Genomic DNA, 6,807 nt, shown 5'->3' on the forward strand with positions numbered 1-6,807 from the left:
ATGGTTGCTTGAAGATGGTCTGACTTGGAAAAGCTCAGCCCCTTTGCTAAAAAAAAAAAAAAAAAAAAGTACTGGGATGTGGTCACTGTATCTACTGCATAGTTTCTGCATGGAAACTTAAAGACACTCTGTTGATCTGTCTGATGTGAGCAGCTTAGATGTAGTGAACTGGTAGAATTTGAAAATCGCCCTTTGCTAAATTGATCAATAAACAAATCCAAAGTTATACAGATTCCAATAATTCAGCATTTTATTTGTAGTAATCTTATCAGAAAAGGTAGCAGGAAAAGGAGACCCATTTTGATTATTTGTTTGAAGATGTGCGTGCATTTATTTGTTTATTTATTCCAACCTTGCACAATAAATTAAAACAAAAACAACAGGATAGCATTAATTTTCCTCCAGAGACGACTTTCTATGTCTCATCAACAAGATAAGAACAATTGGGGGAAGCTGGTGCAATACATGGGAGTTGTGCAGGAAATGTTTTTGTTTATGGTAAAATCAGAGGTTTTGACAGCATGCTGAATTGTGTCTATTGCCATTTTTAACAGGCTTTCACAGGCCTTGGGATGTCGAGAAATTGTACAAAACAATACCCCAGAAAGGACATCCAGAACTCCCAACACTATTTGTACAGGATGCAATCCAGGTGTGGCACGAGAGTTTTCCCCACTTCTGTCCTACTGCCAAGGTCCTGTCAACTTTTGGTGAAGTGATGCATTTGCCTGATCCTTATCCATTGTTAATCACAACAAACTTTATATATATATCACACTTAATACAATGAATACAAAAATGATGGAACTTCCTTATGTTCACAAAAACTAGAAAAATGATCACAAAGGTCATTTAAGATGTAAACAGCCAGGATTTTTACCTCACTTCTTTGCAACTAACAATCATTTCCAATACTTTATTTTTCATTAATCAAAAAACTGTCTATAACCACCAGCAGTCCAAAAGCTAAAGATATCTGTAGGAACTAATTTATGATTATCTTCATCAATATTATTGACATTATCAATATTTTGATTATATTGACATTATAGATATTGTTAATCTTTACAGCATTGCACTGTAATACATTTTTTAAAAACCTGTAGCCAAATGATATAACATTTTTAGGCATTTCCATGTAGGTCACTTGTTAATTTTGCCTGAGGTTAAATAATTTCTTACTTTCTTGGTTTATATCAAATGGCTTTATGTATTGTTTATTGTTTGTTGTGATCTAGCCAGTTTTCCTTTCTCCTTAAAGACTGAAGCAAAACTGCTTGCAAGCTTTGTCAGACAATGCCTAATGCTCAACACATATATTGTTGCATAACTGTGCTCTTATGCCTTGGAAGGTCACTTCCAAAAATTTGAAATCACAATCAACACATTACGTGTTTTCAAAATATGTTGCTATGGAGCACAAGGTTATTTTTCTGGCAGTGTGGTGTGACAGCGTGTCCTCCTTGAAATCTTAAATTAACACTTTGGTATGGGAACAATGACTTGCTGCCTCCTGATACTACACACATTAGTTGAATGCTGGGAAATGAACCGCACCTAGGTGGACAAAGGATTTCTGTGGTCAGTCCATCACTTAAATGCTGTTGAGTAAACAAATAGAACATCTGACCATGAGAAAGCATATGCAGTACATACTCTGACGTTTGACCCATCCTCTAATCTTTTCTTCTCTTAGCTCGTTTTGATTTCTCGTACGTAACAATGCTTCTATCTGCTGAAGCAAATGACAGAAGTTCTCAGATCCTTTACTTAAGTGAACATGCCTGTTCAACAGTTTAAAACTGCTCCATATAAGTAAAGATTCAGCATTCAAAATCCTACTTAAGAAAAATTACAGAAATTTTTACAACAAAATGTGCCTAAAATATCAAAAGTAAAAGCACTGGTTCGGCTGCAGAAAGGAGTCCCGTGACTGATTTATCATTTTTTATTAGATAAGATAAACTTTATTAACCCCCAAAGGGGAAATTCAGGTGGATCTTGTAGCAAATGTGATAAGTTTTAAGTAAGTACACTAAGTAATAAAATTACATTCAATTACATTATGATTTATTCAATAAGTTTTTATTAATATACCCACATTTCCATCTTCAGCTAAGACTTTTTGCAATATTCCAGCTTTTTTTCTAAATTTCTGGCATTTCTGTTTGGGCTTTGTTTGCACAAATTTGCAGTTGGATAGACACACATTGTTTAATCAATTTCTCCCACTGCAGTATGGTTAGTACAATATAGGACACTGGCTTCCATCTTGGATCCAGTGTCATATCTTACTACATAGTTTTTCCTATATCACCAAACATTTCTTTTGCCTGCTACACACAGCAAGTTCTTTTGGTCACTGTGATCTTCTCCAAGGAGAGCAAGGAATGGATCAGCCCAGAAATAAATTCAGTATGGTGTACTCTTCCCATAGCACTTACTGGCTCAGTTTGCATTAATCACTTTCAGTGAAAAGCTCCGCCACTCCTCACAAGTCTCCACTCCCACAGCTATGGCTGTTTATCAGTCTCAGGCCTTACAAAGACTGTGTCAGTCTCAAAAGTGCTGTGACTTAATGTGCAGTACCAGGCTCCACTGTGGTTCAGCCCTGTGGGGTGGAGGACAGTACTGAGGCTATATATTGCTTGTAACGCAGTATTTTCAGAAAGAGCTAATGGTGTTTCTGTAAAGCTGATATAAGGAAGGTGCATCAGATAGGGAGGACAGATCATGGAATGTGACCGGTGCATGATGTGGTTGATTTTCTTTTTTTTTTATCATGCACTGAAGATAGTGAAAAAACACTGTAAAAATACTGCTCTTCCAAAACTCTATGTTTATGAAGCACTGCCTTAAATTGGGCTTCATTACCATAAAATTTGAGATTACCTGGTTTAGACACAGGGTTGGAAGGCTGCTTTAAAATAAAGTTGGTAGAATTTTTCTAATCATGAAAAACAAAAGTTAAAACTGCAACATTTCCATTTGATGCAGATCATAGTATTGTAAGGTAAATTACAGATTTGTGACAGAGGTATTCACAACACTTGTGTTGTGCTAACACCTTTATTTTCAGAATATCTCTTTTTAAGAACTGTAAGAAAAAATTGTAACTCGGCCCACTGACCAACTTTTCTGGCAGCTTCAGTGCCATAGAAAAACTACAAAATGTGACTAACAGCACATAGAGCTAGTACACTACTACTATTTTCCTCTCAAGGTCAGACTTAAACTATGTCATATTGACTTATAATATTTTGAAGATCCATCCATGGTACTCAAAGAATGAATCGTACTTGTTTTGATGATTTGTTGAATTTTCCTCCAGCATCACGTCATCAAGTTGACATTTGTGATTCAACAATACAGGATGAATTGTAAATTGTAAACACTGGTGATCCTCTGACTTTCCAGTTTCATCATCAGTCATCAGTTTTCCAAAACTTTCATTTATGACATTATACTTTCAAAGTTAATGACATTCCCATTAAATTTGCCTTCACTTTTTGTTTAGTGATAATTATTAAACGTTAACATGCTACCCTTCTAAACCAAAACTCTCAACCTGGTAAACATACATATAAAAATAAACTGGCTAAACATCATCATGTGGTTCATCACATTCTTATAGTGACTATATCAGCATACTGATATTAGCATTCAGGTCAGAGCCACTAGCATGCCAAGTCTTCTTGTGTTATTTCAGACACACCTCTTTTTCCTTTTGTGCCTAGTTGATACACAAAGATATAGCCTCAGATAGCGTTGAGAGCCAGGGCGTTACCAGTATTATTTGCACAGGCTGCAGATGAATACAGTATAACTAATTATAATTTAAAGGATAGTTAATCTGAAAGAGATGAATCATTGTTTGCATACTGTGTGTTAGTGCAGATCCTATTTAGCATGTAAAAACTGTTTACATTTGGCCTTTGCAAAGTTCACAAAATCCACCCAACAAACCTCGCACAAGTTGTACTGTTCAGTTGTAATATGTCCACAGTCAGACTACAGTGAGTAACAACTTTCTGTTCACCGAGTAAAAATGAGCTGCAACCAGTGGCTTGCATCTGAACTCTTATTACAATTATTGGTTGTGCGATGCTCATAATGTGATGTTAAGCCCATGCGAGTTAGCACATAACCCATCTTGAACTGTTATCGTGGACGACACCGAAAAGCTGACTGTGCAGAAACATTCAGAGAATACTTTCTTTCCCAAACTCATGAATGGACATTTGTGTCCAAATAAATGTGCTTTCTCTTCATCTCCATTTGCACTTTCACTGTGTTCTAGAAGTGTAAGCCAAAAGCTATTGGTGCAGTTTTTTTGGGTGTGGAGCAAATTGTGTCAGAAAACAATGAATGATTTATGATGAGAATAGACACTTATCCAAGACCTTGTCCAAAATTATTTACCCTCTGGATAAAAGTCTCTTTTCATGATGCTGCATGGAGAAATTTTCACACAAAAAGCAGTCTCCAGTCATCAAATAGCTGCGTAGGCCTTCACAACTCCCTGTCTTAAGACCTGCCAGCTAGTCCAAAAAAAAAAATCGTGTCGCTCTGCTGACCAAACATAAAAAGGGACAATTACAAAGGTTGAACTGTTTTACCCCTTTTCACCTTCCCACCCTTTCTTTTGGCAGAAACAATGTTACTGCAATACTTGACTGTTATCCTTCCCCCCTGATGATTTTCTTTAGCATTTTCTACTTCTCTTGTTTGAACAGATGCCGCCCCCCTCCTGCAGCCCTCATCCTCTGGGACTGCCATAAGGCTTAGTACAATGAGGCAACACTCAATTACCTAAATGTTAGGAGTCCAGCCCAGTCACATCCTTCCAGAGAGAACGATCAAACGATATGAGGTATATCACTTCCTGAGGGAAATTGTAGCCTTTTGTCCTGCTTTATTTATGAATGGATTATGAAAGCGGTTGCTGAATGACCGTGCTCACCTTTCAGTCCATCCATTACTACCAATACAGCATTTTATAGACGGATGCATCCTAACCTGCTGGCCACCGACCCAACCTAAAATAAATTTGTCAGTGAGAAACAGATCACTCATGAGATAGAATTTCTTTCCATTGACTGGTTCAGATTGATTGTACAGATTGTACAGTACAAGAGCTGCAAGCAGTGGGCTGATTCTGTGAATAAGTGATTGAGCCAATCTTCGCTTTTCGTCGTTTAACATGGTTATCTGAACACTGAATTATGGGTGAAAGCATGCTCTTGAGCTAAGCAGTTGATGTTGCCTGTAAATAGATATGGTTAGTGGCTCACAATTCCCAGTGTCCTGTTCCTGCCTTGCACTGGTCAGATGCTCCGAGTGCCACACAATCCAAAATGCTTTGAAGAATCCTAGAGAAATGTCACCTTTGACCTTCACCTTTGACCTTTTCTGGCCAGATTTGGGTAACACATTCACAAGCGTGATGTTGTTAAGGACTGATGGTAATTAGAGATGTGAAACAGCATGAAATAGACAGCACCATTCAACCAAATTTTCAAGTGCTTTTTTTAACGCATATTTGACAGCTACTGCTAGGTCTTTCCATTTAAAGACATCTAAGATCCATTTTCTATTTTTTCCAATTCAGTATCACTGTAAAGTTCTCACTGCTGCTACAGTAGAAACCAAATCATAGTGAGAACTGTACACAGAAAAATGCTTTTAAGAAACACTAAAGCACTGAGGAATACTATTTGATCTTAATTGTTACTCTGCAGGAATAATATGCAACAATTTACCTGTTTCATCATGACTGTGTGGGTGTGGTTGTTTGACAGTGACCCGACAAAATAGGCATCCATTCCCCACAACTCAAAATGTTGCTAACATTTATTTGATGCAGAGACATCAAACATTTTTCCAACCCAACCCTTCCTATGTCAAACCACTGAAAAGAGTTCAGGCAACCTGACTGAGAAAATAGGCCTTTAATTAATGAAATGGTCCCTAGGTCCAGCAGCTTTAACATAAAGAAAAAGAAAGACTAACTTTGGATTGGATTTGGTTGCCAGATAGTCAGTGTCAATTGACCTGATCACATATCCATGCATTTAACTGAACTCATTGATTTTCTAACAAGAAATGTCTTGTCGCCATGTTGCTGTATGAAGACTTGCATATGAGTTTAACTTGCAGTCATTGAGTCATATGTTTTGCTCATCACTGGCCAAATTACATTTTTTTCTTTTTGAAGCAAAAAGCAGTAAAAACCCTGCAGCATCACTTACTTAATAGAGTTTACTGATCTTTGCACACAGTTCCTGTTTATGTTTGATCTATTTTCACAAAGTGTCCACAAAATAAAGCTGTTCGGGTCCCTCATGTATTAGCACTCATCCAGGTCACACATTTTAGTGAAAATCTGCTCTACAAACGTAAAGACTTTTTTGTGTGGATCTGTTAAGTCCAACAGTTTGCTTCCAGGTCAAATTCAGTTTGGTCAACAACACTGTTGACAGTTAAACAGTGACATTTCTCTTTTATGGAGAGGACTTTATATGATGTTGCATGGACGTTAATTATGTCTGTCAGTGTGTAACAGTTTTCCTCATGGCGCCAATAATTCAGGACATAAATCGTCCACATTATTCCACTAAAGCATCATGTGTGGTCAAAGCGGGCTCCGCTGCAGCCGCTCATTCTCCGCTTAATGTCTCGCAGAGCATCACGTTATCCGGTTCCCCCTTTAAAGGAGCCCCGCCCTGAAATCAGTCGATCAAATTCAACATCGCGCACACCAGCGCTGGACCAATCAGCGCGCAGGGGGGTGGTCCCGAGACGGTG

The sequence above is a fragment of the Mastacembelus armatus genome, chromosome 9, assembly GCF_900324485.2.
Source record: "Mastacembelus armatus chromosome 9, fMasArm1.2, whole genome shotgun sequence".
In the NCBI taxonomy this organism is placed as follows: Eukaryota; Metazoa; Chordata; class Actinopteri; order Synbranchiformes; family Mastacembelidae; genus Mastacembelus; species Mastacembelus armatus.